This window comes from Nycticebus coucang, chromosome 9 (assembly GCF_027406575.1).
Source record: "Nycticebus coucang isolate mNycCou1 chromosome 9, mNycCou1.pri, whole genome shotgun sequence".
Taxonomy (NCBI): domain Eukaryota; kingdom Metazoa; phylum Chordata; class Mammalia; order Primates; family Lorisidae; genus Nycticebus; species Nycticebus coucang.
In genome coordinates, this window is record NC_069788.1 from 104,036,162 (window position 1) to 104,057,299 (window position 21,138).

A 21,138-nucleotide genomic window follows, 5' to 3' on the forward strand; every position below is an offset into this window, starting at 1 on the left:
ATGCAGAAGACTTCTGTTACCAAATTGATACGGGATATTACCCCCATGACCAAGCAAGCAAACAGTTCTTCAATCCTGATGCTACCTGGAGATGGGTATCAGAACCCACAGAGCGAAGGCTCAATCCCACAAGGCTACCCCCCTTCCATCCCTCTACTAGTCAAAATCCAGGCTTCTGGAACTTCAGACCCACTGGCTTCAAGTTAGGGTAACCACAACCCGTCTTTGAGTACACTTCATTTGCTAGAGCAGCTCACAAGAACTCAGGAAAACACATTTACTGGTTTATTTTTATAGAGGATATAATAAAGGATACAGATGAGAGATGCATAGGACAAGGTAAGAGGGAAGCCGTGTGGAGCTTCCATGCCCTCCTTGGTGCACCACCCTCCCAGGATCCTCCATGTGTTAGCTATCCAGAAGCTCCTCTTGGGCCGTTAATGGAGGGACAGGCATGACTGACTATGGAGGTTTCGTGGACAGGCATGACTGACAACCTTGTAAAAATGTAATTGGACAAAAAAGATGTGATTCAATACTAACAGCCTGAGTGGGGAAACCCTGCAAGGCCTGTCCGTTCACGTTCCTCTTGGCCTCTGCAGCATTCCTTCCTCCAGGGTATGGGGCAGTACCCCTTCTGGAATTGATGCCTACGATCAGGAAAGGTAGGTCAGAGAATTTCTTTATGGCCAGCTCCAAGACAGAAAGGTAGGGGAAGATTCCTGACTTAGGTACAAAAAGGAACATGTGAAAGGAGGACAGAGGTCAGCGAGAGAGATTCTGCTTTCTGAGGCCTAAAATGCCCCAACATTATTATGAGGCTGTGGGAGTTAGCCAGGAACAGTGGATGAAAGCTTGATCTTACGATATGTGTATGTATATACATCTCCCACACACATATACAGGACCCATTATATAAAAAGGGGCATTTTTTTAGATTTTATTTCAGTTGTCTCTCTTCAGTGATGGCCCAATGAATCTTTCTTATGTGTAAAAGATGTAACAAAAATACAAAGATAAAATAGTGATGTCAAAAATATTTCTGGTTGATGCCACTATTATTATTCCCCTGCTGATTCCACCCTAAGCTGATTCCACTTGAAAATTCATGCTCTGTTTCTTTTTTTCTTTTTCTATCTTGGACCACTAGAGTTCTCTGGATGATGAAGACTATGCTTTTTTCTTGTATGCATTTGACTTGTATTGCATATATTGGACATATATCGATACTTGATTTATTTAATGTAATTCTCATGATTTTATTAGTCATATAGCATTAATACAGGTGTCAAAAATGTCCAAATTACTCTCACGAAAAAAATGTTTTGGAGGTTCCTTATACGTACATTGGGCAATACCATTGATTTCCTATGTAAATGGGGGGTGATAGCAATGAGGACAAATTTTTGCTTTTTGGGGACCATTGTGGAATCATTTAAAGAATTGAATAGAAATTTTAAAAATTTCTATTTGATGTTTGGGTTTTGTGCATTTTTTTTTTTTTTTGCAGTTTTTGGCCAGGGTTGGGTTTGAACCCGCCAACTCCAGCATATGATGCCAGCGCCCTACTCCTTTGAGCCACAGGCGCTGCCCGGGTTTTGTGCATTTTCATTCTAGATTTAGCATGATGAGAGCATGATTGTTTAAAGGGCCGTAAAAAAGATGATTGCACAATTCTGTATTTTTTATCTGCTGTCAGATTGTTTTGACATGAAAGTCAAAAAACATTGACAAAGAATTAAAGTATGTTCTTACTATGGAAAAAATAAGTATAGTTGTTCACAGTCACTCAATTTGTGACATAAAAGGAAAGAATACAATGTAAGAATGTGAATTAGTCCAGGAAGTGAACTTAGGTAATGTCAAACTCCCAAGATTTTGTCGCTTAGGCCAGGTGTGGTGGCTCACATCTATAATCTTAGCACTCTGGGAAGCTGAGAGGAGAGGATTGCTTGAACTCAGGAATTTGAGACCAACCTGAGTAAAAGCAAGACCCTGTCTTTACTAAAAACAGCAAGATTAGTGGCTGGTGTCTGTAGTTCAGCTACTTGGGAAAATGAGGCAGAAGGATCACGAGTCCAGGAATCTGAGGTTGCTGTAAACTAGGCTGACACCACGGCACACTATCCTGGGCAATAGAGTGAAACTCTTGTCTCAAAAAAAAAAAAAATTCTGAGGCTTAATTCAACAAAAGTCTGTTTCTTCTGCACATCACAGTACAACACGGACTGGTATGGATGGCTCTGCTCCATGCAGTTCAGGGCCTTAGGCTCCTTCCATCTAGTGATTTACTTTTCTCTGGGACTTCAGACACTCTTTCCTTCTCTCTGGGATGGTATGGAAGATAGAAAGCATGAGAGGATTGTATAGGAAGTCTGAAGGACCTGGATAGTATGCACCTTGAAAGGGAAGCTGGGGAACAAAAAATAAAAAAAAGGGACGGCGCCTGTGGCTCAAAGGAGTAGGGTGCCGGCCCCATATGCTGGAGGTGGCGGGTTCAAACCCAGCCCTGGCCAAAAAAAGAAAAAAAAAATGGGGATGTATATGTGGGTGTGTACCCAGGATGTGGGGAAATGGGTTTGTTGAGTAATATATCCTGGCGTTCGCTACAAGATAGATAATCATGATTTTATTCTGCAAGTCTGAAAAAGATAACAGGAATGATTAAGTTATGCAGTGGCCACATTTGTCATTGATGGTTTTTCAAAATTATTTACATTTCTTTATTTCTTGATAGCCATCAGCATGAGCCCTATTGCCTACACACTATTTCATTTATTTATATGCATTTGAATAACTCACTTTTTTAATATGCAGCTTCTTAATGTGACAAGGAGTGTAAATGTTGCATTACTTTAATTGAAAAAGTTTGTCAACATTTTGTCTATACATTTAATTCATCTACAATAATGTATCCTCTTCATTTGTGCATTTTATTTTATTTTATTTTTATATTTTAATTTTTTTTAGAAGAGTGTCAATTGCCCTGGGGTAGAGTGCTGTGGCTTCATAGCTCACAGCAACCTCAAACTCTTGTGTTCAGAGGATCCTCTTGCCTCAGCCTCTCAAGTAGCTGGGACTATAGGCACCTGGACAACACCTGGCTGTTTCTAGAGATGGGGTGTCACTCTTGCTCAGGCTGGTCTCAAACTCCGGAGGCCAAGCAATCCTCCCCACCTCAGCCTCCCAGAGTGCTAGGATTATAGGCATGAGCCACTGCACCTGTCCTTCATTTGTGTATTTAAAACATAACAATCTTTGATAGAGATTTGATGATGAACGTACACTTTATGCTCCTCCATGTGGCCTGGGGAGAGCACTTTGATACTGGGTAGCCCAAGCGCTCCCATCTATGAACTTTGAACTCTGATTTTTTTTGAAATTTCCATTAAAAAAGAAAGCTATCCAGCCCAGCAGAAGTAGAGCAATTGTTCAAGTCTGCCTGTTGTAGATGGTGATGGCACTTCCCAGAATAGTGCTGCTTTGGATTTAACAAAAGTTGGGCAAAGGAGTTCAGTATACAGATGGAGGGAAAAGAGGGGTTGCATCAAAGGGGGCCGAACCATTGATCTGGCTTCCCCCAAGGGATATAGACTGATTCTTGTGAGAAATTGAGGGAGAAACAGTCCCGGGAAGCCTCGTGCTCAGCATGGAGGCGTAAGAATCATTCCTATCCTGTGTGTTTCTTTCCTTAGAGCAGTGTTTTTCAACCTTTTCTTCTCACGGTACATTAGAACCTGTAGTTAAACTTCCATGGCACACTTAAATTATGTTGATCAAAAAGAGTAAAAGTATGCTTTAAAATTCTTTCAAAAATAATTTACAAAAAAAATTTTTTTAAACAAGTCTCACTCTGTCACCCTAACTAGAGTGTGGTGGCATCATTGTTTACAGTGACCTCAAACTTAGGGGCTCAAGCGATCCTCTTACCTCATCTTCCCAAGTAGCTGGGACTACAGCTGCCCACTATCATGCCCAGCTAGTTTTTCTTGGCACACCTAAGATCCTCTCATACACTGGTTGAAAATCACTGCTTTAGAGTAATTCCTGCCCCTTGACAGTTCATAGAGTGACTTAACATCAGATTATCTGGATATCAATGCCCTGTCCTTTTTGAGAAAGGAAGCTTGTTTTCAAATCACTCGAGTAGTTTATGATGGTACAGGGGTCGGGAGAGGAGGGGATGGGAATAGGGAGATGGGGCAATCTACTATTTCCCAATTCAACTGTCATTATTAAATGGGATATCCAATCTTGGAGAGTTGTTGAAGAAAGAAGGTGTTAGAGCAGGGGTCCTCAAACTTTTTAAACAGGGGGCCAGTTCACTGTCCCTCAGATCGTTGGACTGTAGTTTAAAAAGAAAACAATGAACGAATTCCTATGTACACTGCACATATCTTATTTTGAAGTAAAAAAACAAAACGGGAACAAATACAATATTTAAAATGAAGAACAAGTAAAGTTAAATCAACAAACTTACCAGTATTTCAATGGGAACGATGGGCCTACTTTTGGCTAATGAGATGGTCAGTGTCTGGTTCCATATTTGTTCCTGCTAGTCGTAACAAGTGATGTAAGTGTGCATCAGTTAGTCTAGATCTGGTTGGAGATTTCAGATGTTTCATTCTGGAAAAAGTCTGTTCACAGTCATAAGTGCTGCCAAAGATGGTTGCCATTTTGAGTGCCTGGTTCCTGAGATTAGGATATGTGTTAGAGGGGAGAGATGCATAGAAATTAGGAAGGCTGCTTGACTTGAATGCGTCTTTCAGAGAGTCACAATTCTGCAGTTCAGCCAGTTCCATTTGGTGAATCATATCCACATTTTCAACGTCAATAGAAAATAGGTAACAGAAAAGCTGTATGTCCTGTTCATGGAGATGAAGCTGTTTAAATCTAAATTGGAATTCCTTTTGCAACTTTTCCAGTGAATCCACATGTTTTATTTGGGAATGCAACCAATGGATTTTCCGCTAACAGATTTTGAGTTGTGGGAAGATGGCATAAATTTTCCTCCTTCACTTGTTTGATGAAGAGGCCTAATTTTACTTCAAATGCTTTCACATGTGATTGCATATCACAGATGAGCTTCCCCTTTCCTTGAAGTTGCACATTGAAACTGTTGAGTAGCTCTGTTACATCTGTCAGAAAGGCAAGGTGCCATTTCCATTCTGCATCATTGAGCTCTGGTGCTGCTTTGTTTTTTGAAAGCAGAAGAGGTGTAATCTGTGGAAGTAGGTCATAGAAATGTTTCAAAACTCTCCCTTGACTCAGCCAATGGATTTCTGTGTGGTAGGGAACATCTTCACAGGCAACATTTAGCTCAGACAGAAATTCCTGAAATTGTCTGTGGTTTAGTGCATTACCTCTAATGAAGTTAACACAAGATACCACAGTTTCCATAACAGAGTCCCACTTCAGTGATTTAATACACAGCACTTGTTGGTGGATGAGGCAGTGTCTGGCTATTGGATGAGAATGGTTATGTTTGTCCATCTCTTGGTTAATGTGAGCAATTACTCCTTTCTTAGACCCCACCATGCTAGGAACACCATCAGTTGTCACACTGGCTAGTTTTGCCCACTTCAGCTCCCAACTATTCACAATTTGGCAAATGTTTTTTTCATAGATATCGTCTCCTATAGTTGTTCCTTTGGTGCTTTGCAGTGCAGCAAGCTCTTCTGTGACTTCGAAATAGTCATTTGTCCCACGAATAAAAATTAGAAGTTGTGCAGAATCATGAACATCATTACTTTCATCAAGTGCCAAGGAAAAATAGGAAAGTTTTTTTGCGGAGTTTTGCAAATGCTGATGCAAATTGTCTCCCATTTCTTCAATCCTTCATATAATTGAGGGTCCTAAAACACTCACTGTACTAAATAAATCGGCCTTCTCCAGGCACATCTCTTTGGCAACAGAAAGAAGGCATTCTTTAACAAATTCTCCCTCCATGAATGGTCTGCCAGTGCACGCTATTAGCTTTGCAACTTGTGAAAACTTGCTCCCAGTGATGATTTAGCTGTTTCTGCTTCACAAAAGTATTTTGCTGAGTTGTCGATGTATATTTCAGTTTTAATATTTTATCTTTTCTCACTTCTCTGACCAATCATATTTATCTTTATGTTGAGTTTGATAGTGTCGAGGCAAATTGTATTCTTTGAACACAGACACTATATTCTGGCATATCAAACTCACAGGTCTTTCCTTGTACTGCATGAAAAAGTAATCATAAGTCCCCTGTTCTTTGAATATCCTACACTCTGAGTCAATTTTTCTCTTTCTTTTTTGGCCGGGGCTGGGTTTGAACCCGCCACCTCCAGCATATGGGACCGGCGCCCTACTCCTTGAGCCACAGGCGCCGCCAATTTTTCTCTTTCTTAATATCATTGTTTCCTAGGGATTCCAAATTGCTATTAGTAAAATACCAATATATATATCCAGCACTCCAAAAACAATATACCAGTAATAACTTTGCCCACACAGAGACATATAGACTGCACTGCCCATCAATGCAGTCTGATCAGTGTCCATCAATGCAGCCTTGCCAGTCCACATCATGTCAGCCTTGCCCGTGCCCATATGGTAGAACTCTGCTTTTACCTCAGGCTCACACTGGGTGCAGCGCAGGAACAGGCACAATTACAGAGCCGGTTCCTCCACCACCTTTCCAGTTCACACTAACCTGTGGGAACCACACTGCAATCTGTGAACTCACACAGATTCCACTGCAGGAAAAAAGAAGGCACATATGCTTTTTTTCTTCTGAATCTAATGGCTGAACTCGCACTGCTCAGAGATCGCAACAGTGTGAACTGGGGCTTACACAGCACACAACATACAACATCATACACAACTGAATAGCAACCAGAATATAAATGCACTTACTGGTAATTAAATTGGGTTTTCTACTCCTTGGCTGTCTGCAGAGCTGGATTAAGTTCCCATGGGGCCCTAGGCAGATTACCAGTTTGGGGCCCCCATGCAATAACACTGAGCACTGACCATTTGCATTAACACTGAGCACTGACCATTTGCAATAACACTGACTGCTGACAATTTGCATTAATACTGAGCGCTAACAATTTGCATTAACACTGAGCACTTACAATTATCATTACCACTGAGCACTGACTATTTGCATTACCTTTGAGCTCTGATCATTTGCATTACCTCTGAGCACTGACAATTTGCATTAGCATGGAGTGCTGACTATTTGCGTTATCACTGTGATGCATCCCCCCCAGAACCACCCCCAACAAACTAACCAACTTAAAAAAAAGGCTCTCCTAACTTCAAAAAAAAAAAGGCTCTTCTAACTTCAAAAAAAAGGCGCCCCCTATCTGCAAAAAAAGACCTCCTAACTTCAGAAAAAAAAAGGCCCCCCTTAACCGCAAACAAAAGGACCTACTAACTGCAAAAAAAAAATATATATATATAGACCTCTTAACTTAAAAAAAAAATAATAAATCCTAACTTGTTCTTACCTCGGTCCTTAGGCAGCAGTAGGCTCTGCACAGGCAACCTGGTAACTCCTTCGATTACAGCAGAGACTGAGAGGAAGAGTCGAGAGACAGAGAGAAGGAGGGGAGTCAGAGAGTAGAAGGGGAGTTGGAGAGTGTGGGGCACATTCCACACATGCGCACTGCAAGCCGGGACGAGTGGGCTGCTAAGCAGGACAGCAATAACACCCAGTGGGGAGAGACAGAAGGAGGGGCGGGGAGAGACAGAGAGAAGGAGTGGAGTCGGAGAGTTGGCACACATTCCACACATGCATACTGCGGCCCAGGATGAGTCGGTTGCTAAGCAGGACAGGCAGCGGTGGCAAAAACACCCAGCAGGCTGGATAAATGTCCTCGGTGGGCCACATGTGGCCTGTGGGCCATAGTTTGAGGACCCCTGTGTTCGAGGGTCTCATAGAATGCAGAAAATCTGAAAATCCCTTTACTTGGTGTTTTCTGGTATTGTTGGGGCCACGCTAAAATGGATGTGTCTAACTCATGACTTATACTTCAGGCTAACATCAAAAGATGAAGCATAACCAAGTTTCAGTCTCTCACACTGTGTGGCAATGGCTTTGTATTCCCTGGTCTGTGAATCAGCAGCAGAGCAATTTGTCATTAACATTATATACTGGATGAGAGAATGACATGCAAGGGTGAGGAGCACAAGGGATATGTCAGTTACACTTGAGGACAGCTGTGGAAAGGGGCCTTCCTTGTGTTTCAGCTGTGCAGCCCGCAGAGGGGGAGAGGGCCCTCCAGGAGAGGATTTGGTGTGTGGCATCAGTCAACTGTGACTACGTTGAAGGGCTCCTAATTCTCTGGCAAGAGGAAAGGAGAGAAAGATATTTTTAAGCACTTTTAGGAAGGAGGCTATGCCTCATGTCTCAGCTCAAAACTCCTTAACTTTCTTCCTCCGTCATTGTTTTTTGTTCCATTGGTTGACAATGACCCTTCAGTTTGGCAAGTTCCTTACCTCACTCACCTACAGAAGTGCTGAGTAAGTGTCTGTAATAAGCACCAACTGACGCAGGCATATCTCACTAAGTTTGTCTTTTGTATTCTCTGCAGGAGGGTCATTCAGATTTGTCAAAGGAGAGAAGCTTTGGTTTTAGGTAATGTTAGCCTTCCCCATATTTGAAAGAGTTCATTCCTTGTCCCATTTGTACTCTGTGGCTGAGTCTGTCCCCATTTGGGGATATTATGGCAGAGCTGTGTGTCCAATAGTTGGACTTATCTAGGACACAGGTAAGAGTGTAGATGTATACTAAGAAAATTGGTAACTAGTCAAGGTGACCTTCAATCCCAATGTGAAGGTATGTGTATTGACTCACGGAAGATCCTCTGATACTTGCTTCACACAAGTAAAAACTAAAATTCTCTGTCAATTTACTAATAAAATCAGGCCCAGATTCAAGCTGGCAAAGGAGCAAGACCTCCTACAAAGTTTCCACCTAGGCTTGGCACCTGTATCTCAGTGGTTAGGGTGCCAGTCACATATACTGGGGCTGGCGGATTTGAACCTGACCTGGGCCTGCTAAACAACAATGACAACCATAACAAAAAAATAGCTGGGTGTTGTGGCGGGTGACTTGTCCCAGCTACTTGGGAGGCTGATGCAAGAGAATCGCTTAAGCCCAGGAGTTGGAGGTTGCTGTGAGCTGTGACAGCACGGCACTCTACCAAGGGTGACATAGTGAGACTCTGTCTCAAAAAACAAACAACAACAACAAAAAAAAAAACTCCCAAAGTTTCCACCTAAACTTTAAAGCTTCAACTTCTAGTCTTCCTCTCCTGGTCTTCTCAATTGGAATTGATTTTGGGTATTGATTTTGATTGATAAAAGAGTTGATAATATACATATGGTTAGTGGATTATATTATACATTATGGTTAGTTGGATTAATGGGATTAACCTAGCTATTGAGTAGCCCAGATAGGGCAGTAAGAGCAGAAGCTTTAAGAGAGAAAAATCATAGAACTACCCAAACTTCCATGAGCTCTTAGGTATTAACAAGACAGATCTTAAGGCTCAGTATGACACTGGAGGTTGAAAATGCATTATGGTGCTGGGCGCAGTGGCTTGTGCATGTAGTCCCAGCTCTCTAGGAGGCGGAGGATTGCTTGAGCTGAGGAGTTTGAGACTACCTTGAGCAAAAGTGAGACCCCATCTCTAAGAACTAGCTGGGTGTTACGGAGGGCAGCTGCAGTCCCAGCTACCTGGGAGTTAAGGCAAGAGGATCACTTAAGCCCAAGAGTTTGAGGTTGCTGTGAGCTATGATGTCACAGCACTCTACCCAGGTGACTGGGTGAACAATCAATTTCCCAGCTAAAGGTTCATGAGGACAAAGTGCCTGACAGAAGAGCTAGAAAGGTGGCCAGTAGGTAAGAAGGCAGCCTTATGCAGCCTTTTTGAGGGCTACCAACACAGTTAAGCATGAATAAAGGCATGTTATAAAGCCAATTATTGATTGATGTTATTTCCTTCTTACTCTATAGCTCCATAATTTTTTTTTTAATTTCAGAAAATTACAGAGGTAAAAAGGGTTTGGTTACACAGACTGCTTTTGTACCATTTGAGTCAAAGTTACATTTCAGTCAAAATTATAAGTGTGTCCATCTCCCAGATAGTGTGCACTGTATCCGTCCCCTCCTTCCCCCTCCCACCTATTTAAAAATGATGAGTGTTATTTCCGTATGTGCACATAAATGATAATTGATTAGTTCTGATTTAATAGTGAGTGCATGTGGTATTTGATTTTCCATTCTTGTGATACTTCACTTAGAAAAGAATGGTCTCTATTCCATCGAGACCAAAGCTATTAGTCACCATTTTTATGGTGAGTTTTATGGCTGAATAGGTACTCCATGGTGTACATGCACTAAATTATGTCAATTCACTCAGGTATTTATGGGCACTCGGGCTGTTTCCACAGCTAGGTAAACTGGTTGGCACACGGTTCTGGGAGAGCCTGGTGCCCAGTGACTTTGGCACAGAGAGCCCAAGGCTCCAGCAGTCTCTGGCCAGGAGAAGGGCTCTGTGCAGAGGCAGCAGCGGCTACCAGTGTTCCTGGCCAGCCAGGCGGCCGGTGTGGAAGCAGGGAGGTTACAGGAGGGAGGACGCAGGGTTGCGCAGCTCTGGCAGTTCCTGGTCAGGGCATGTGGAAGCCTGGCGGGCACAGGTCGTGGGTCGGGGTTCGCGGTGCAGCTCTTATGGAGGTCTGGGCGGCAACAAGCCCAGGATTTTGATGTTGCTATGAGCTGTGACGCCAAAGCACTCTACCCAGGGCAATAGCCCGAGGCTCCAGTGTGCCAAAACCAGTCTCACACTGCCCCTAAGGGTTAAGGGTGTAAGGCAACTTGTTCCCAGCTTTTAGGCTGCTCAGTCACTAGGTTAGTAGCTCCCGCCCAATCCTTGGTCTGCGCCCCTGAGGGCAGAGCTTGCTGGGGCAGTTCTCTCACAATGGCTCCCTGTGGCCCACAGCCATATACTATTAGCTCTGTCTGGCTTAGCGGCTCAGTCTGGGGCCCTAGACAATGCCCAAAGTTCTCCGCACTCCTGCTCAAGCTCTCCCCAAGGCAGTTCAACTGAGTGCCAAGTCCAAAAACACCGAAACAGTTCACAGGTAAGGCCTTTCCGGTTTGCAGTCTCACTGCTGCTTGTACTTACGGTTGCTGGTGGGATTAGGTTGATCGAACACATGCAACCACTTGCCAGTTTTCCACTGTTTTTGTCCTCCTCTTGGGGTCCAGAAGTCCCTTGCTGACTCCCTGTATCCTCAAAGGTATGATATAGGCAGATCCCACCAGCCGGAGATGCCTGGAGTCTTATCTCCCCAGACTCACCATGCCCAGTTGCAGGGAAGCTGTTACTCAGCCGCCATCTTGCTCCACCCCTATGTATTTTTTTTTTAATAAATAAATTTTAAGTGCAGTGGCATCAGCTCACAGCAACCTCAAACTCCTGGGCTCAAGCGATCTTCCTGCCTTGGCCTCCCAATTTTCTGGGATCACACGCACCTGCCACCACACTCAGCTTATTTTTCTATGTTTTCTATCTTTTAATTAATTAATTTTTTGAGACAGAGTCTCACTTTGTCACAGTCGGTAGAGAGCCCGTGGCATCATAGCTCACAGCAACCTCAAACTGTTGGGCTCAAGTGATTCTCTTGCCTCAGCCTCCTGAGTAGCTGGGACTATAGGCACCTACTACAACACCTGGCTAGTTTTAAAGATTGGGTCTTGCCTTTGCTCAGGCTGGTCTTAAACCCATGAGCTCTGGCAATCCACCCAGTTCAGCCTCCCAGAGTGCTAGGATTAAAGGTAATTTTTCTATATTTTAGTAGAGACAGGATCTGGTCTTGAACTCCCCAGCTCAAGGGATCCTCTGACCTCAGCTCCCCAGAGTGCTAGGATCACAGATATGAGCTACCACACCCTGCCAATGCCCTTGTTAAAGACTTTTCTGATCCCCTAAACAGAATCCTCTAGGTGAAAGGTACACCTGACTTACCAAGTCTAAAATATTTACTCTCTGGCCCTTTCCAGAAAAAGTTTGGCCACCCCTGCTCTAATCCTGCTCTGTCTACTATGGTGGCTATAAGCCAAATGTGGCTTTTGCACACTTGAAATGTGATTAGTGAGACTGAGAAACTAAATTCATATTTAATTTTAATTCAATGAATTTCAAGTTAAAAAACCCTACTAGTTTCGTCACAAAAAAAATTTCTAGATGTGTTTAGAACAATTTGTGTAGGTAAATCTATTTTTTTCAAATGTAAATTTATAAGCTTTGAATATGGTCCGAGTATTTCAGAAGAAAATTTAATTTCCATAGGGCAATGCGCTTTAAGTACACACTACATTTCCAAGCTGTAGTAAGAAGAAAAAAGAATGTAAAATACCTCAGTTTTTATGTTGCTTTCATGTCAAATTGATATTATTTTGTATATAGTGGCTTGTATATATCATTGAAATTCATTTTACTTTTTTCACTTTACAGTTTTTTTCTCCCTTAGGCTGCTAGGAAATTTACAATTAAACAGGGGCTTGTGTTGTATTTCTGTGGGGCAACACTGCTCTATACCAACATTCGGAAACTCTTTGTAGTAATTTTTATACTGCTGTGGCACATACATCTTCTTTACTGTATTGTAAGTTTCTTAAAAGACTGAAACATGGTTTTTAATAAAAATCTCTGACTTCCATGCCTTGTATGTAGAAGGTACTCAACATACTTGTATGTATAATGAGTTGAACCAAACAGAAGCCTGAGTCTAACACTTTTTCATGGATGTGGGTGGCTAGTGCTTGGGTTTTTAAATGGGAAATTGGGACTGAGTTTCAGTGAACTGTAGCACTTTCACAAGTGCTTTCTTAGTGTAAGATCGCTGACTCCATGAATGGCTCCTTGCAGAGGAAATAGTGTGTGGTGGAATCTTTTCTCATGTTCTTTAAGCATCTGTAGAAGATTGTGTTTAATTTTTAACTACTACAGAAGATGCCTAACTATGTCATAAAGTAGATGATTGCTATATGTTTATGCTATAGCAGAGATATGCTATTATATTTGGGAGAGTGCATGTGGGTGAATCTCTCCCTTTTTTTGAGAGAGAGCCTCAAGATGTTGCCCTGGGTAGAGTAATGTGGCATCACAGCTCACAGCAATCTCCAACTCCTGGGCTCAAGCGAGTCTCCTGCCTCTGCCTCCCAAGTAGCTCGGACTACAGGCGCCCACCACAAGGCCCGGCTATTTTTTGGTTGCAGCCATCATTGTTGTTTGGCCGGCCCAGGCTGGATTCGAACCCACCAGCTCAGGTGTATGTGGCTGGCATCTTAACCGCTTGAGCCACAGGCGCTGAGCCCCCCCCCTTTTTTTTTGAGACAGAGTTTCACCCTGTCCCCCTTGATAGAGTGCTGTGGCATCATAGCTCATAGCAACCTCAAACTGTTGGGCTTGAGTGATCCTTTTGTATCAGCCTCCTGAGTAGCTGGGACTATAGGGGCCTGGCCACAACACCCGGCTATTTTTAGAGATGGAGTCTCACTCTTTGCTCAGTCTGGTCTGGAACTGCTGAGCTCAAGCAATCCACCCACCCCAGCCTACCAGAGTGTGAGGATTACAGGCGTGAGCCACTGCACCCGATTGGGGTGTGAGGATTCGTTTTTAAGGACTCTACATCAATTAAACATCACAGACACAAACAATAATACATCAAAAATTCAATTCTAATCCAACAAATACTTATTGGGCACCTATGATGTGCCAGGGGTTGTTCTAGGCTCTTTTATACCAGTGAATAAAAGACTGACAAAAATGTCTGCCCTGTTGTATTATGTTGAATTATGTTTATGATAACATGATAAATAAATAAATTACATAATATGGTAGGAGGCGATAAGTGCTATAAGAGAAAAATAACAAAATAGGGCAAGATAAAGTGACCAGAGTTACCACATGGAAGAAGTTACAATTTTAATCTAGGGTGATCAGGATAGGCCTCATAAAGAGGTGGCATTTGGGCAAAGGCTTGTTGAGGGCAAAGGATTTACCCATTCATCTCTTTGGGAGAAAAGCATTCCAGACACTAATAAGCCAGGGCCAACAGTCGGTTGGAGAGATTGGTGGTGTAACCAAGGAAGAAAAGGAGGGCAGAGCAGCAGAAAGAAGTCGGCAAGGAGGAAATTTGTGGGAGATGACAGCAGAGAGAACTGGAGAGCAGAGAAATGACCTGATCTGACCTCAGGAGGCAAATGGACATACACGTCTGGAGCTTGGAGAAAGGTCTAGTCTGAAGTTAGATTTTGTGTATTATTGCATATAGATAGCATTCAACGCCTAGTGGTTGTGTGAGAGCAGCTACGCAGTGATTTTCAACCAGTGTGCCATGGTACAGTGGTGTGCTGTGAGAAGATCTTAGGTGTGCTACAAAAATATTAAAAAATAATTAATTAAATTATTTAAAAAGACGTTCAAAGCAGGGTAAGTACATTCTTTTATTTTACTCTTTTTTTTTTTTTTTTTTTTGCAGTTTTTGGCTGGGGCCAGGTTTGAACCCGCCACCTCTGGTATACGGGGCCAGCGCCCTACTCCTTTGAGCCACAGATGCCGCCCACTCTTTTTTTTTTTTTTTAACCAACACAATTTAAGCATGCCACAGAAATTTAACTATAGGTTCAAGTATGCTGTAAGATAAAAAAGGTAGAAAAACATTGACCTGGGATTATGCATTGATAGAAAAGACAAAAGAACCAAGGCCCGAATCCCAGGGTGTTATATAAGAGATAGATGCAAAGAGAAGAAAGCAGCAAAAGCTGCTGAGAAGGAGTAGTTAGTGAGGAAACCGAGCAGCCAAGATACTGTGGTGTCCTGGAAACAAAGGAAAGAGAGGGTTATCACTAATAAGGAAGTGAACAGGTGTATCAAGTACAGCTGATAAGTCAAGTGAACTGAGGCCTGAAAATTGCCCTTGAATTTAGGCACATGGATTCATGGATGACCTTAATAAGATTGGTTTCCATGAGCTAAGACATGATTGCAAGAGGGACTTTACCTAACAATTGCAATCAGTGTAACCTGGCTTATTGTACCCTCAATGAATCCCCAACAATAAAAAAAAAAAAAGAAAACCTACTCAGAGTGGGCTTAACATAGAACAGGAGGAGACAATTTGCAACAGTGAGTAAAGACAACTTTATTTTTTTTTCTAGTTTTGTGACAAAGGAGCCAAAGAGATGATGGGGGAGAAATGGAATCAAGATGAAAAAAATTTTTTTTTTTTTTTGTAGAGACAGAGTCTCACTTTATCGCCCTTAGTAGAGTGCCGTGACGCCACACAGCTCACAGCAACCTCCAACTCCTGGGCTTAAGCGATTCTCTTGCCTCAGCCTCCCGAGCAGCTGGGACTACAGGCGCCCGCCACAACGCCTGGCTATTCTTTTTTGTTGTTGTTGTTGCAGTTTGGCCGGGGCCGGGTTCGAACCCGCCACCCTCGGCATATGGGGCTGGCGCCCTACTCACTGAGCCACAGGCGCCGCCCCCAAGATGAAATTTTTTTTAATGGGAGAAGCACCATATTTGCATGCTGACTGGAGGTACCAAGAGAGAAGAGTCCAAAGCATGGTAACTTTATTATTTTACAGTAACTCAAGGAGGAAATGGGCGTCTAATCCAATTATCAATAGAATAACTAGCTGTAAAAAAGTTTTTAATGTTTAACCGACAGTTTTGTTTACCAACTTAGAATTTATCACCCTTTTTGGTGATAAATTGTATGATCCAATTCTGAAAGAAGCTGTGCTGATGCCTTGATTTTCCTCTTTATTAAATTTCTATAAAACAGAGGTATTCAATATTGTTCTGTTGACTGTAAGCTATCATCCTTAGCCTTATTTACCAGTAATTTTATTATCAACAAAATCGGTGATGATATTTTCCTTGAAAGACTTTTCTCTATGTTAAGGCTCTTACCAATTTCTCTACTTTGTATTCATTTTTCTTGTTAGTTTATTCAGAACAAGCACCATCAGAGGAAATGCCGACCAGCAGGCAACAAATCAATGGTTGTCGATTTCAGCTTCCAAGTTGCCATTTGACCTTTTGTTGACATCTCTCAGAAGACTTTGTAATAGAAAAGGCAGAATCATAGAAATAGTAATCAGGCTCTTAGCAGACTTTTCAAAAGAAGTTTCCAAGTATCTTCGTGGAATTAAGACCAACATTAGATAATCTACTGATTATCCAGCCTGCTGGTGTCTCCCTGTGCTCAGACTTTAAAGAAATAAAAAAAACTGAGCTTTGTTTTTCTCTTTCATTTCCCTTTCCTTTCCTTTCCTTCTTTCTCTTCCCTTCCCTTCTCTCCCCTTTTCCTTCCCTTTTCTTTTCTTTCCTTTTGAGACAGAGTCTCACTCTGTCACCCTGGGTAAAGTGCCCTGGCATCTTCATAGCTCACAGCAACCTCAAACTCCTGGGCTTGAGCAATCCTCTTGCCTCAGCCTCTCATGTAGCTGGGACTACAGGCGCCCACCACAACACCTGGCTAGCTTTTCCATTTAGTAGAAAGTGGGGTCTCGCTCTTGCTCAGGCTGGTCTCAAGAACTAATGAGCCAAGCGATCCACCCCCTCAGCCTCCCAGAGTGCTAGAAATGCAGGCTGAGCCACCGTGGTTGGCCTGGACTTTGTTTTTCAATAAATTTTCATTTAAATTAGGACATACACGTGTGTATTATTAATACATAAGAGTGCTAGCTGAGGATTGCCTCAAGCACATTTGAGAAGGTTCATTCAATAAAACCGTAAAGGAAATAGGTTTTGTTGATTTTGTTGTGGTTGTTGATAATTTATCAAAAAGTTAAATAACTTTTTTCTAGCTTTTTCCCATCTTGCAGGATGGAGGGTGAAAAAGTTGAGAAGCTGGTTTCTAAAGAGAAGAAAACTGTTAATAAAGAGAAGAGACCTAAGGCCAAGAAGGGGAAGCCCCACTGCAGCCGCAATCCTGTTCTTGTGAGAGGCAGAGGCGGATATCTGCCATGTGCTCCAGAAAGGTGATGTGTAAGAGGAAATAGGGGCTAAATCCAAGATTGAAAGGAAAAAGAAGGGGAAGGTCCTTGCCACTGTTTCAAAACCACTTGGTGGGGACCAGAATGGTGGCGCTTGGGTGGTTAAACTTTGCAAGACGCCTAGATATTATCCCACCGAAGATAAGCCTTGAAAGCTGTTGAGCCAGGGCAAAAAACTGTTTAGTCAGCATGTGAGAAAACTGGGGTCCAGCATCACACCCAGGACCATTCTAATTATCCTCACTGGGTGCCACAGAGGCAAGAGATTGGTTTTCCAGCGACTGGGCAGTGACTTGCTACTTGTCACTGGACCTCTGTCCCTCAATCGAGTTCTTCTAAGAAGGACACACCAGAAATTTGTCATCACCATGAAAATTGACATCAGTAATGGTAAAATCCTGAAGCATCTTACTGATGCTTATTTCAGGAAGAAGAATCTTGGGAAGCCCGGACACCAGGAAGGTGAGATCTTCACCACAGAAAAAGAGAAATCTGAGATAACAGAACAGCATAAGGTTGATCAAAAAGCTGTGGACTTGCAAATTTTACCAAAAATCAAGGCTGTTCCTCAGCTCCAGGGCTACCTACGCTGTGTGTTTGCCCTGACAAATGCAGCTTACCCTCATAAAATGGTGCTTTAAATTTCTTAATAAGAGCCTAATTAAATGGCTGATAGATTACAAAAAAAAAAAAAGAACGTTTTTCTAGAGCTAACTGGTAGACAAGACTGAACGATTGCTCTGAAAGTCAGCCATGTAAGTATGAATTCTGAGCCCTTATGTTCCCTTTTCAGTGAACTGGGGCAGAGGAGGCGGCCAACCATGGGTGTCTTTCTCATTGTGTGTAATCCCTGTCTTTAATCCCCAACCTTTCATCCTCTCCTACTGCTCTGCTCGGCACCTTCCCCCGTCCCCATTGCCTGTCTATGATGGTGATGCCTGAAGCTTCTCCATACATCCCAGTGCAGCACCAGCTACCACAAGCTCCCTCTTGCCTTTTTAATAGGGGCCTGGGGGGCATAGAAGTGGCACTTTAGGAACCGGACAGGGATAGAATGGAGTAAGTTGGGAAGGGGCTTTGGTACCAGGATAGGAGGGAGGGTTAGCATAAATTGAGAGTTTACAGATGTAGAAACCCTCGTGGGGCTACAGGGTGAATAAGCTGGGAGAGGACTCATGGATACCGAATGGGCTGGATGTGCAAACAGTTGAAGAAGAGAGACGAAAATAATTCCCTCCATTTATTGCTCCCACTAGTGCCTCAACTGCATTGATTAAAATGAAATCAAGGCTCAGCGCCTGTAACTCAAGTGGCTAAGGTGCCAGCCACATACACTGGAGCTGGTGGTTCGAATCCAGCCCGGGCCCGCCAAACAATGACAACTACAACCCAAAAATAGGTGGACATTGTGGCAGGCGCCTGTAATCCCAGCTACTTGGGAGGCTGAGGCAAGAGAATCGCTTAAGCCCAAGAGTTGAAGGTTGCTGTGACCTGTGATGCCACCGTACTCTACCCAGGGAGACAGCTTGAGACTGTCTCAAAAAATAAATAAATAAATAAAATAAAATAAAATAAAATGAAATCAAGTAGCCACTTGGATGTCTGAGACCTGCGAGTGCCAAAGGTGTGTGCTCACTTTTTCCCTTTCCCCAGAGCTGGCCCACAGATGATGAAAACAGGTATGATGTCAGGCGTCTCCTCTTTCGTCTGGCCCATGGCATTGATGGGTCAGGGTATCTCATTTCTCCCACATTTGTTGAAGCTATTAATACTTCCCCTACTTCCTTTCCTGTTCAAAGTGCTTAAGGGACACTTTGTGAAATCAGAGAACTATCTGAGAGCAAATGAAGTGAACAGGCTTTATTTGTTATTAATTTAAAAAATAGTAGGTGTCTCATAATATTTCCCACAGACCCATAGATCATTCGTCAATATCTGGTTTGTCAGTATCTTAAGATTGTCTACTACCATTCCAGAAGCCTTTTTCACGTGATGTCAGGGGACCTGAGATGGAATGCAATAAAATTTAAACCTGGGATTTGCTAAAAAAAAAAAAAGAAGAAAAAATAGGGATGATACTAGCTTTGTTTTTCTCAAATTTTTACCTTATTTCTTAAACATGGCTCTTGCTGAGAAACTTGAAAAGTCTCCCAGAGAATTAGAGTATTGAGGCCCTTTTGGCCTTTTTTATGGCTCTTCTTGGAGTTGGTCCTTAAATTGTAGTGCCTACAGGGAAAGAGAAAATTTAATTGCAGAAAGGAACAAGTTATAAATAGATTTTTTCTCAAAAAACTTCCTGTCTGGTGAGGAGATAGATAGTCCTGTTTTTTGACAGTAAATTTCTTAGTGATTAGAATTCTGTGTCTAAATCTCATTATTGTAAATAATGCCTCAATGAATATGGGATTGCAGATATCCTTTTGACATATTGATTTGATTTCTTTGGATATAGTCTCTGAAGTTGGATTACTAGCTCATAAAGTAGTTTTACTTTTAGTTTTCCCAGGAACCGCCATACCTTTTCCCATAATGGCTGTACTAATTTACATTCCCACCAGCAGTGTACGAGAGTTCCCTTTTCTCCACATCTTTGCTACCACTTACTATTTTTCTTCTTTACACAGTGGAATGTTATTCAGCCTTAGAAAAAAGAACAAAATTACGTCACCTGGAACATTATGGATAAATCTACGGGACATTACACTAAGTGAAATAAACCCAGAACACAAAGAAAGAAACTGCCTGATCTCATTGGTGGATCTCAAGAATTTAAATTCATGAAAGTAGAGAGTAGATTGATGGTTGCCAGAGGCTGGGGTGGGGTTGGCTGAGTGAGAGAATGAGGAGTTACTGGTCAAAAGATCTAAAGTTTCAGCTAGATAGGAGTTAAGTTTTGAGATCCATTACCTAGCAGGTGACTACAGTCAATAATAAAATATTGTATATTTCAAAATAAGGGTAAATTTCAAATCTATTGCCACAGAAAATGTCAAGTGAGGTGATGTTTGTTAGTCTGATTCAACACTCTACACTGTAAATCATAAATGGAAACATCACCACTCTGTACTCCATAAATGTAACATGATGATTTGTCAATTAAATATAGCTCTATGTATACATTTTTAAAATTCATGATGAATTATTAATACATTACTATGAGGTTTCCACACTGCTGAGCTATTACTACAATGCACTGTGACTCTAATCCCCCCCAAATGAGGCACAAGATACCATGTCATTGTTTTTTAAGACTGAAAGGTGTGGGATATAAACTTTTTTTTTTTTTTTTTTGTAGAGACAGAGTCTTACTTTATCACCCTTGGTAGAGTGCCGTGGCGTCACACAGCTCACAGCAACCTCCAACTCCTAGGCTTAGGTGATTCTCTTGCCTCAGCCTCCCAAGTAGCTGGGATTACAGGCGCCCGCCACAACGCCCAGCTATATTTTTGTTGCAGTTTGGCCGGGGCCGGGTTTGAACCCACCACCCTCGGCATGTGGGGCCGGCGCCCTACCCGCTGAGCCACAGGCGCCGCCCGGGATATAAACTTTTTATTGTGTGCTGTCAAATAGCAATTACTCATCACCTTCCTAAGCCCTCTCAATCTAAAATGCTTTGATAAATGAAACAGAATACTCCCAAATATTCCCAAAGTCCCCAAATAGACTCCAGAATTATACTAAATGATCGGGGGTGATGGATTTGAAGTTGTTCAAAGCTTTACTTTTTTTTTTTCTTTTCAATGAGCATAAGGGAAGTTTTATGTAACACTCCACTGAATGACTCTTTGATGTTGAGATTTTTGTTGTTGTTGTTGCTGAGACAGAGTCTCACTTTTATGCCGTGTGTAGAGTGCTATGGTGTCATAGCTCACAGCAACCGCAAACTCTTGGGCTCAAGCGATTCTCTGCCTCAGGCTCCTGAGTAGCTGAGAGTATAGGAGCCTGCCACAACACCTGGCTATTTTAAGAGACGGGGTCTCGAGGTCTTGCTCTTGCTCAGGATGGTCTTGGACTCCTGAGCTCAGGGAATATACCCACCTTAGCTTCCCAGAGTGCTAGGATTACAGGTGTGACCACTGTGCCTG

At 42.4% G+C, this 21,138-nt stretch overlaps 1 pseudogene; it reads left to right on the forward strand.

Moving 5' to 3' along the window:
* On the forward strand, positions 1–19,771 carry LOC128594777 (60S ribosomal protein L6-like; annotated as a pseudogene).
* The last annotated feature ends 1,367 nt before the right edge of the window (positions 19,772–21,138 follow it).